General features: G+C 39.8%; 1 long non-coding RNA gene across 1 annotated transcript in view; it reads right to left on the reverse strand.

Annotated features, from left to right (window-relative positions):
* Positions 1-6,891: 6,891 nt before the first annotated feature.
* The window catches only part of LOC130541614 (uncharacterized), a 79,633-nt gene continuing 74,348 nt past the window's right edge, over positions 6,892-12,176 (reverse strand). Inside the window, exon 3 of the long non-coding RNA XR_008955695.2 lies at positions 6,892-8,089. This is a non-coding gene — a long non-coding RNA (uncharacterized LOC130541614). The remainder of the gene's footprint in view (positions 8,090-12,176) is intronic.

Raw genomic sequence — 12,176 nt, forward strand, 5'->3', positions numbered from 1 at the left:
AGGTTTATTTTAGCTTTTCTTCTGAAAGATTATTTCTGCTTGAATTATTATTTTAATCCAGGATTGCTCATACAGGAGTCATGCCAGGGTCTTATCTTGTAGAGTGAGTGGTAAGAAAGAGGGAGAGTCCTGGAATTTGGCCAGTTAGGAGCAGCCCCATGCAGGCAGCTGGACATTCTAGGGCCCAGGATCCTGGGGGACTGATTGAGACCAGCATGGCCATACAAGGAGCTCTGCCCGTGGGGACTGGGAAGAGGGTGGTTCCCCCTCACTAGGTAATAGAGTCTCAATTTGGGATAAAAAGTTTATCCTCAGCAAGATCTCACAGTATGGATGGAGCTAAGATCTGAGGCTGTCAAAAATGTTGTGAGGCGCTCAGACTTATCCATGTCAACTAGGGGCCTAAGAAAGGACTCCAGTATAAGCAAAGGACCAAGAACCAGAAGAAGAATACATGATGAAGTCCAGATGGGGCCAGAACCAAGGCAAAGGCAAGTAGACACGAGGCTCCCTGGAAATCACCCAATCTCTCCAGATTGCTGGACAAGACCATTTTCAGATCCCACTAGCTAGCAAAATAATACTTTGGTTGAACTTCCTTCTTCAATAAGATTGGTTCATCCTTAGTGTGAACCAATAGGAAGAGGTGTCAGAGATTTTTGCTGAGAGAGGAGATCACAGAGAATATTTTAAAATGAGTGCTGGACAATAGTGTCCAGAACATGAGAGACATTATCTCATCATATTCTGAACTAGTCAGACCACATCTAAGTATTAATTCAAAAAACCTGGAATTGGCCTGAGCTGTTTTGCTGAAGTAAGAGATGTATCTACACAGACTCACGGTCCAGGCACCAAATGTGCTGAAGCACATTTTATGTACAAAGTGTTGCTTTGTAACCATGAATTCAAGGCAAGTTTCAGGGTGGTTTTAACAGCTTGTCAGCATTGTTTCTTGACAAGAGTAAGATTGATGATTCGCACCCAGTCTTGGTGAGATTCCTACAGGACTCTGCCACTGGATCTGGTTACAAGGCAAGAAACATGGCTACCTGAACAGGAAGTTATAAGGAGCCCGAGCCAAGAATCCATTTTGGGATCCCTGTTCCAAGATGTTCTTTGTACACTTTGGTGTTTTCTCATCCAAGAGGAAAGCATGTCCAGGATATGCTAGACATGAAGGGATCATAATTAGAGCTTGGTCCAGACTTTCATCTCTTGCTGTGAGCCAACCTTTGGCTGTGATGTACATCTTTATTTTAATGTTGTTGCTATATTGTACCTTTTTGCTTACAATAAATCGTAAATCCGTAAGCATTGTCTTTTTAGGTTCCCTGAATCTCCCTTAGCAACTGAACTCTGTGGCTGTCACCATTATCACACCTGGAAACCAAATTTTCATAGGAATTGTGTACAAAGATGGAGACCAAACTGAAGACTAATCTGAAACCATGTCACATAATGAAGAAATGAAAGAAGTAGAGAGGCTTCATTTGGGGAAAAGATCTAAAGAACTGTAATATGTAATAGTGTTTTTTCCACGTCTCTTTCAATTCAAAGATTGCATTATTAATTTTTCACATATCACCAGAAGACAAAACATGGCAGTAGAATGATAGTACTTGGAGGCACTTAAATAAGAGAACAAAATATCTAACAATGTTGGCTGTTTTAACTGAAATGGGTTTCTCTGTATGGTTGCAAGTTCCTTATTTCTAGAAGGTTTGAGAGACTGGATGTCAATATTTACCATATGTGTTGATGGTACTATTGTTTTCATTTTGAGATTAAACACAATCTTTTCTACATCCTCTCTCAATTCTAATATTTTACAATTCTAAGATTTTTGAGAGTACAGATTTTTGAGAGAGTACTGTACAGATTTTGAGAGTACAGTTCTAATCTGTATTACAATGACATCAAAATTCATTAACTTTATTCCTTACTTATATCAAGTCTTCTATATTCCCCATATGTCTGAATTTATTATGCCCTGTATGTACCCCAACTCCTCTGCCTCTCTGCAAAAATGAACATCCAAGATCCAACTCAAAGTCTTAAAAAAATCAAAGCCTTATGTTTTCACAGATTTCCTTGTGATTAATACAAGAAGAAACAAAGGGAAACTGTAAAAGATAATTATCACTACCTCTAGGATGGCTGTTGAGAGCTGGAATAGTGTATCCAGGAAACAAATACAATAGAAGAGTGTTAAGCACCAGAAAAACTCACTGCCCATCAAAGCACCTAGGGCCACAGGGTACCAGCTTGGTTCCCTGAGGAGCAACACACCAGTGTAGCCCAATAAGTTCAAGCACAGCCAGCCGGACAAGAGACTCAAAAACAGACAAGTGTGCTGCAGAGAATGACGCTTCCTGAAGCAGAGAGGTGCTCTCATTGCACTCCAAGTGCAATGGTCTGAGCTGCTGTTGATGGGGCATCAAGGGGGCAAGAGATTGGTTCCGGATCATCCTGCAGCTCAAGATGTGGAGACTTGTGGGGTTGTGGGTAGAAAAGCAAACATCCGTTGGCTTCTGAGTCATTATGAATTGAGAACATTTTGAAAGTCAATTCCAAAAGATGGAGCAAGAGATGATGATAGGACCTAACATAAGGCCTGGTCACAGGAATATTCAACACAGAGGAGTGGATATGGGGAGGTACAAGACTCTTGGAGAATGGAAAACAGCCCTTTACAGTAGAGTGGGCCATGGGTGGGAGCCACTAGGATGCCAAGTTAGCTCCAGCAGCAAACACCCACATTCTTATTCCCATGGTAATACAGGAAAGAGCACTGGACTTTTCAACTCAAAATAACTCCTCAATAAAATGCAGTCAGTCCAATAAGTTTCCTTCAGAAAGATAGCCTCTTGTACAAGTAAGTATTTGCAAAGCCTCTCTCCTCAAATCTTCAATACAGGGAATTAGCCATTGCAGAAAGCCTGGGAAGAATTGGGCAGCCCCCCCTTTCCTCAAGCACCACCGTCAATCATGACCTAACACTTCATAAATAACCCAAAGAGGAAAACTTTCCTCAGTCGCATTTAAGCCAGCGAGGTGTATATAGCTTTAACAGATCCAGGACACTTATCTCAAGCTGGGAGTGTAATTTCATGGTAATAATTTGCTTAAAGTGTTGCTGATTGCTTCCTATTTCTCCCCGTTAATGACTTTTGCACCTTTCCACCATTCCTTTTATATGTGCTGCTATGGCCATTACCTTACAGGAGGCTGTTTGGACAACACAGGGCCTTTCCATAGGCTGCTAAGACCTGTACTGGACACTCCCAAGACCTGAAAAGTCTCTTTCGTATAGGTTCCATTTTTTTTTTTTTAAGTTTTTTTTTTTTGACTTCTGTCAATACATTGCTGTTTCACAATCACTGCTACTCTTGCAGTGCATATATTCAGGAAGCAATTGAACAAAGGTAATTTGCTGTTCATAAATTTCCCAGTGACTGAAACCAGCTTGCAAAAGGTGGTGTGGAGAGCATCAATTTGGATGTATAAAAGAATGTATCTCGTTATGGCTAGAAGTCCAATGTGGAATATCTTGGAAAGTGAGTTAGCGGTCTGAGGGTCATTTGAGAGCCTCTTAATCTCTACATTTTTAACGCAACTCATGCTTGCAGCTTTTGGAAAAATATTTTCTTCCCCTATTGGCAATGATTCCAACTTTGAATGATGAAGTAGCTTTTCCCAGATTTTATGAAGAAAAAAAATAAATAGTATGTTCCTCATGCAACCAGGGAACATAATGCTTGGAAATGCCAGGGAGTAAGGGCGCATACAGCAAATGAACAGTCCTGTGGGTCAGCTCCACGTCTCAGCCTGACTTCTCCCCTTCTAGTTTCAACCTATCTCTTCTTGCCATATATTCACCTTCTTCCAGCCCTTGCCAACCATCTTTTTTCTTTAGATTTCCCTGATATGTATACAGTGTTCTCTCCTATTCTTATTTGTGATGTCTGCCCTTCTCACCTCACTTTCATTCCACCAGAGGCAGGGCAGTCCTGGGATCAGAGAGGTGGACAGACGGCAAACAGCGGGTGCTCCTCAGGTTCAGGCATTTGATTTCACTGCCCAAATTCCTCATTTCAGCCTGAAGGTGAGCATGAATGAGGAACTGAATAGAGATCCAAGATACTGCACGTGCGTCAGCACCACCGTGACAGCCCAGGCTCTGAATCACAAGGCGCTTTAATCCCTCAGTGACAAACCCACCTAAGGAAAGGGATACCTGAAACCGGACCAGGAAATATTTGTGCAGGAGGCAGGGAACTCGATCTGCACAGCTTTTCTCAGTCATTCAAATTCCAATTGAAAACAAGGACAAGTCCTAACTCCAAAAACAGAGTGTTCTCAACACCCACGTCAATCATCCTGAAATGTAACACACAAAGAGTTTACCAGGGATGTTGTCCCAAGACTCCCTCCATAATTTGTGGTCCACTTGCAGCAAAGGCTTCTCCTCAGGGCCCCCCAATGTTTTCCTCTGCAAAGAAAGAAGGTGACTTCACAGATTCAGACCTTGGAGGAGTGTACTGTCACAGTTCATGTCACACTCACAAAAGAATCAACCTCATAATGTGTAGGTTTCATTCATTCATTCTTCCAGAAAATTTATATAAGCTGCCTACTATGTGCTACACATTGATCTAGTGCTCAATGATCTCTGCCCTCATTGTATTGTAGAAGTAGGTGGGAGAGTCAATAAACACATTAAGTAAGTAAATTACCTTGTAAATTAGAAGGCAATAAGAATTTAAAAATTGAATAGGGTAAGTGAGTGGGACAGCAAGGGACAGTAGGAATAGGGTAGTCCCAGTGGACCTTATTAAAGAGGAGATATTTCAGCCAAGTCTTTTTTTAATTTTCAACTTTTATTTTAGATTCAGGAGATACGTGTGCAGGTCTGTCACATGGGAACACTGTGGGATGCTGAGGTTTGAAGTATGCATGATCTGGTCACCCAGGCAGTGAGCACAGCACCCATAGGCAGTTCCTCAGCACCCCCTCTAACACTCCCCGACCCCAGCAGTCCCCAGTGTCCATTGCTCCCATCTTTATCTCCACATGTACTTGATGTTTAGTTCACGTTTATAAGTGAGAACATGTGGTATTTGGTTTCATTTTCTTTTCTTTTTTTTTTTTTTTTGAGTCGGACTCTTGCACTATCACCCTGGCTGGGTGCAGTGGCGCGATCTCGGCTCACCGCAACCTCCACCTCCCAGGTTCAAGCGATTCTCCCACCTCAACCTCACAAGTAGGTGGGATTACCACCATGCACCACCACGCCCGGCTAATTTTTTTCTATTTAGTAGAGACGAGGTTTCACTATGTTGGCCAGGCTGGTCTCAAATTCCTGACCTTGTGATTTGCCTGCCTCAGCCTCCCAAAGTGCTGGGATTACAGGTGTGAGCCACCACATCCGGCCCTGGTTTTCTATTCCTTAGGATAATGGCCTCCGGCTGCATCCATGTTGCTGCAAAAGACATGATTTCATTTTTTATGCCTGCATAGTATTCCATAGTATATATGTACCACATTTTCTTTATCCAGTCCACCACTGATACTAGGTTGATTCCATGTCTTTCCTTTTGTGAATAGTGCTGCAAAAAACATGCAAGTGCATGTGTCTTTTTTGTAGAATGATACATTTTCCTTTGGGTACATACCTAGTAATGGGATTGCTGGGTCAAATGGTAGTTCTAAGTTATTTGAGAAATCTCCAAACTGCTTTCCACCGTGGCTGAACTAATTTACATTCCCACCCAAAGTGTATAAGTGCCCCCTGTTTTCTGCAGTCTTGCCAGCATCTGTTATTTTTTGGCTTTTTAATAATAGCCATTCTGGCTGATGTGAGATGATATCTCATTATGGTTTTAATTTGCTTTTCTCTGATGATTAGCAATGGTGAGCATTTTTTCATGTTTGTTGGCTGCTTATATGTCTTCTTTTGAGAATTGTCTGTTCATGTCCTTTGTCCACTTTTTAATGGGGTTGTTTTTTGCTTGTTGATTTGTTTAAGTTCCTTATAGATTCTGGATATTAGACCTTTGTTGGATGCATAGCTTGCAAATATTTTCTCCCATTCTATAGGTTGTTTACTTGTTGCTAGTTTCTTTTGCTGCGCAAAACCTCTTTAGTTTAATTAGGTCCCACGTGTCAATTTTTTTGTTGCAATTGCTTTTGAGGACTTACCCATCAATTCTTTGCCAAGGCTGACATTGAGAAGGGAATTTCCTAGATTTTCTTCTGTAATTTATAGAGTTTGAGGTCTTACATTTAAATCTTTAATTCATGTCGAGTTAATTTTTGTATATGGTGAAAGGTAGAGGTCCAATTAAAGAAGGTGAGGGAGATATCCAAGCAGACATCAAGGAGAGGGCACTGAGAAAGAGTTGGAACAAATAACAAGAGCATGCCTTATGTGACCCAGGAGCAACAAGGAAGCCACTGGGGCAGGATCTGCATAAGAGATCAGAGTAGGAGGCAATGAGGTCAGAAGGTAATGGGGGCTCTACAAGTCCTTGTATGGATTTGAGCTTATATTCAGAGAAAAGTGGAGAGCCATTTGAAAGTTTTTGAACAGAGGAGTAGAATGGCCTTACTTCCCTTTTAAAAAGATCACTTTGACTGAGAATACACTCTGTGTGTGTGTGCATGTGTGTGTGTGACTTAATCTATGTGACAGATGTTGGCAGCTCCACCAGAGTGGTAGCAGTGGAGGTGATGCAAAGGAATCAGATTCTGGTTAAATTTTGAAAGCAGAGCTGACAGGATTTTCTGATGAATTGCTTGTGAGATGAGAGAGAAAGAAGAGTCAAGGATGACGTCAAGTTTTTTTGGCCTAAGCGATTGTAAAAACGGAGTTGCCATCACCTGCAATGGGGAAGTTTAGAAGTTTAATTTAAAATGATTGAGTTTAATAGATTTTAGTCATTTAATAGTGATTACAAAATATTGCAATGACATTATGTACTCTCCTATTATTTCACAGATTGTAAACATTGTGATTTACATTTTGTGCAGGCCTAGAAAAGCTAAATATTCAATTAGGAAGATTAAAGCTGCCTCTGAAAAGCAGCCTAGGACCTGCAGACAGTGATTCTGTCTATGTACTAATCTTATCCGTATGTTAAGAAAGTACACACTCTGTCAGAGGAAACCACTGGATGTTAGACAAACTCCTTACTTAAGGAAGTTGAGCAGCTTGTTCTGATGAATGTGATTTCTTCATTCCCTCTGTCCCCTGCCAGTCTCACACAGGATTTCCAATGCACAGAACATATCAGAGATAATGACAACATGACATGGTTCACAGTTGCGGCTCTTTGAGAAAGCCTACAAAGCTGCCAAATTCAGAGCACAGATCAGAGAAACAGGGGTTTTTCCCCCAAAACTGATAATTTTCCATACCAAAATGGTCCGTTCTTAATGCCTGAAGTCAGAGCCAAAGGCTTCCTAGTTGGATGAAATACAGAGTGTATTCTAATAAAACATACAGGAATTGTATGGAATCTCAAGCAAGAAACCCTGTGGGATGAGTAGTTTTTGTGGGGCTGTAAGCAGAATGGAGCAAGGAAAATATCTAGATGTTTTGATTCTTCAGCACACTGGTCTAATCTTAACTAAGTCTGGAAATTAGGTCTGGACTGGCACTGCCCAGAAAAGGAACTTTATTAAAAATTCCAGTAGTCTCCACTCTGTGTTGTTCCCAGGACAAAAGATCCATAAGGCTAATGTTTTTATGATTCTTCTCTTTGGAATAGTGGCTTCCATAAAATAAGTAATTGATTCTTGTTAAATAAAGAAGAAACAAATGAATGTTTTGACTCTAGAAATTAAACAGAATTTCAGAGCTGAATGAGATAGAACAAGTGGGTAAGTGGCTTTAAGAAGATACGTGATAACTATGTGGCTCAAAGAACAAAGAAGTTTATTTCTTTCCTATGCAACAACTCCAAGGTCAACATTTCAGGCCATGGGTAGCTGTGATCCAGGAGGTCATTTGGGAACCCAGGCTGATAGCAGTTCTACCATCTTCCAGATGAGATCTCTAAGGTCACTCTAATCTTCACAGTTCCTGGAGAAAGAGGGAAAAAGTAGGAGTTCAAGGCCAAGGCATTGCTCTTAAGCAAGGGAGGCAGCAGTGGTACACTTCACTTCTGCTCAAATTCCAATGGCAAGAGCCAAGTCACATGACCCCCCCTTGTTGAAGAAGATCTGTGTGTGCAGTCCTCACTGGATAGTCCCATGTCCATTGTAGGTCTATTACTATGCAAGAAGATGAGAACATATTTTAGAAGGAAAATGATCTGTTTCTATCCCAATAGCATTCTTTACTGTGCTAAAGAAATAAGCATGGCGCTCCAAGGAAGGAAAAACATTTAACTGAAGAAACTTCCGTTCTATAAAATTGGCCTGGGGACACCACTACCAACCCAACACTAACCTAGGCAGAGTAATACAAAAGGCAACCATTATCTGAAATTCTCTAAGGAGAGATTTCAGATTATCAGGGAGTTTAGGAACTTGACCTTAGCTGAAATTCTCCACATAGGATCACAATTTTGTTTGGACACTTGTCTAACTAAAATAAGTTAGTTAAATATATCTGAAGAAACTAAAACGCACACATACACACACACAAACACACACACATCATATCAACAATAACAAATATAACTACTAACATCTTTCTGAAAAACCTGCTTTATTTATATTAAACACACCACAGGACACTTGACCATGTATTCCGAACTAGAGAACCTCTACTTTGACCAACAGTCTGAGAATAACCTACGTTAGTAAAAAACTTGGCTCCTTTACCAGAGAAAATGTTAGCTTATAATAATAGCTAATATTTGAGTGTCTACTACATGCTAGATATCTATCATTACATCCTAACCTTCAGAACTGTCCTGTAAAATCTTTAGGAAGATGTGGAAACTGAAGCCTAGGTAAGTTAAGTAACTTCCCTAGGATTTTATAAATAATGAGTGATTGAGCCAGAATTGGAACACACTTCCTGACTGCAAAACCTATGTGCTTTCCTCTATGCTACACCAACTCCAGTTATGCCAGGAGTAATTCATGTTTCAGTCATGTAAGAAGACCAAAGTGTAAATGATAAATTGGGATTATCTTGTGGAAGATAGATTAAATTACTCTGTGTTGTCCTAGAAGAGCCAGAAAAAGTGGAAGGAAAGCCTGGGAAAATAGATTTATGTTGAAAAGGAGTAAGAGCTTTCCAGCAGCCCTAGCTGTGTAATAGATCAGCTCTACACATGGTAGTGAGTTCCCCAGTGCTGAGGGTATTCATGCAGAGGCTTGGCAAGCATTCATATGAGTTTCTTGCAATGGAGAATAAATCCAATGACATCTAAGCTTCCTTCCAATTTTGTGGTTCCTCTGCCCTAACTCATATAAGATGTCATTTTACTTTCTTTGAAAACTCTTTATTTAGGATAATCAAATATTATTTTGTTTTGGAGATTTAGATACATTTTTTGTTCTGTTGATCTACTTTCGGAACTCATTTTAAATCCTGTCAATGATTGTAGAATATACTAGGAAGCAGTAGAGCATATAGGTTAAGAGTTCATTTTCAGAATCAGATAACTGGCCCCATGACTCGATGACTCCAGAACTCACAAGCTGTGTCATATAAACTCTGCAGGCTTCAGTCCTGAACTGCAAATGGGAGTAATTAAGTCTATCTTATAGTGTTAATGTATTATATAACATAGTATTTATAAATTCCCTAGCACAGCACATGGAACATAGCAAGGGTCCAATGAATAATGGTTATTTTCATAAATAATATAGAATTGAGAGAGCAAATGAGCAACATAGAAAAATCTTAAAACACCACTAGTCCGAGAATTCTTGCTCTTCTCTTGGTAGACAATTATCTGTAAATATAAACCAACTACACACACACCATTTATCACCACCACCACCAAAGGGGCTTGATTAGTTGGTTGGTAGAACCAAAAGTTCACTTGGGTGATTTCATTGCCCTTTTCTCTTAGGAGAACTGGAGTGGGCAGTGAGGATGGAGGGGAAGGAGCATTGCCCCCATGTAAGAAAATCCTTCTGAGTAATGGTTTCTCACAGGAAAAGATGTGCTAAATCACCTTGCCTAGAGTGAATAGAAACTAGAGCTAACTCCGAAGGTATACTGGGAATAAACTACAACTTTTGGAGCAATCCACAACCTGCTCTAGCTTTTGAGAGAGAAGTTGATCTATAAGTCAAGCACAGATTCAGAAATGCTGAAGAAAACTAATGGAACATTGCAGTTTCATTGAAGATTTAAGTATATGCTTTTGTGTGTAAGCATGTTTAAAAATTATCCATATACTATGGTTTTTGCTTTGCTTTGTTTGCTTAAGGTATAGAATTTGATATGTGTTACAAGTTGCATAATTTATATGTTACATGTTAAATGTATTTGTTCTGGTGATATACATGCATTTGTTCTTTGGCAATCTCAAAGAACAATGCTTTTCCTAGGAGGCATGCCTGACATGTGATATATCTCTAACAATTGGTATAAAATAATTTGCACTCATCCAGGGTTTGTTATGTGCTAGGTAGAAGCTGTTTTAGCACTCTATATACCATGATTTATTTAATCCTCAAATCATTTGTGAGAAAGATGCTCTTATTATCACCGTTTTATAGATGAAGAAGTATACATGGGAAGGTTAAGAAACTTGCCCTGAGTCACACAGCTAGTGTCAGACACAGAATCAGAACCCAGACAATCTGGCTCCACAGCCTACACCTTGACCATTATCCCTAGTTATCTGAGTTTGACCAAGTCCCAGGAGAATTGGTGGACCCAGCTTGAGAGGCTCAGCTGGACCGAGATGCTGGAAGACCAGAGCTCCAGGTAATATCAACCTGGGTTAAAATGCCAAACATATTTTGGCTTAGAAAATTGAGGTTCCTGGCAGGAAACACTGAAACACTGGCTTCTCATCCAACTTCACTAACGATTCCAAACTGTGAAAAATATCTAATTAGACATAAAATCTCATTTCCCATGTACTTCTATAAATTCATATTCAATTACACCTGGATTAATGTGATTTTGAGGACAGGTGTGGAGACTTAAATGGAAAACATGAAGCCTAATTTTTTATCCAGAAACACTGGCTTCTCATCCAACCAGCTCCAGCTGGTTGATATTTGCAGTAGGTTTGCAGTAGGTGACTTATGGTACACACTGATCATGTCTCAGAGCATCTCATGGATGACTCCTGATAAACTGGCACTAGGGTTTATATATTTGGTCTCCCTAACAGCAAGTCACAGTTGCTTATCTTTCAGTTACATTCCTAATATGTTCATAAATTCCAGCCTTTGTTATCCATGACTGTACTGAGCTCTAACCAGGCTCACTTCTCTCCTTACTAACAATGCATTCCAGCAATGGGTCCAAATCCTGTTTCTACAACTTATCACCTGTATGACTTTGAACAAGTGCTCTTACCTCCTAGAGGCTTAGTAGTCACATCTATAGCCTAAAAGTAATGCTTACTGATGGAAATATGATGGTTTAAGGTAACAAATGTAAACCATACCGCCGGTTCCCTTTCCCTCTAATGTGCAACATTTCAACTCTATTAATTCCTATTTCTGAACTGGATTCACTTCTTGCCATATCAACATGTTGGAAACACATTGAAAACAGGTATTTAACATTACTTTCAATGCTTTTTCTTAAGGTTGAGTATTCATATTTTTTTCTGAGTATTCATATTTTTTGAGGTTCATCGCTTTTTAGCAAAGACACTTCCATGAGGGCACTAGAATCTCTCTTGTATAAACTGATTTTTTAAATTGGGTAAAATACATATAACATGAAATTTACCATCTTGATCTTTTTAAGTGTACAGTTCAGTAGTGTTAAATACATTTACATTATTTTGCACCCAATCTCCAGGACTCTTTTATCTTGCAAAACTAAAACTGTATACCCATTAAACAATGACTTCCTATTCCCCCTTCTCCCCCAGTTCCTGGCAACTACCATTCTCCTTTCTGTCTCTGCGAATTTGACCACTCTAGGGGCCTCATATTGGTGGAATCATACAGTATTTGTCCTTTTGTGACTAGCTGATTGCATTTATCATAATGTCCTCAAAGTTCATCCGTGT

Source organism: Pan paniscus, chromosome 5 (assembly GCF_029289425.2).
Source record: "Pan paniscus chromosome 5, NHGRI_mPanPan1-v2.0_pri, whole genome shotgun sequence".
Classification (NCBI taxonomy): Eukaryota; Metazoa; Chordata; class Mammalia; order Primates; family Hominidae; genus Pan; species Pan paniscus.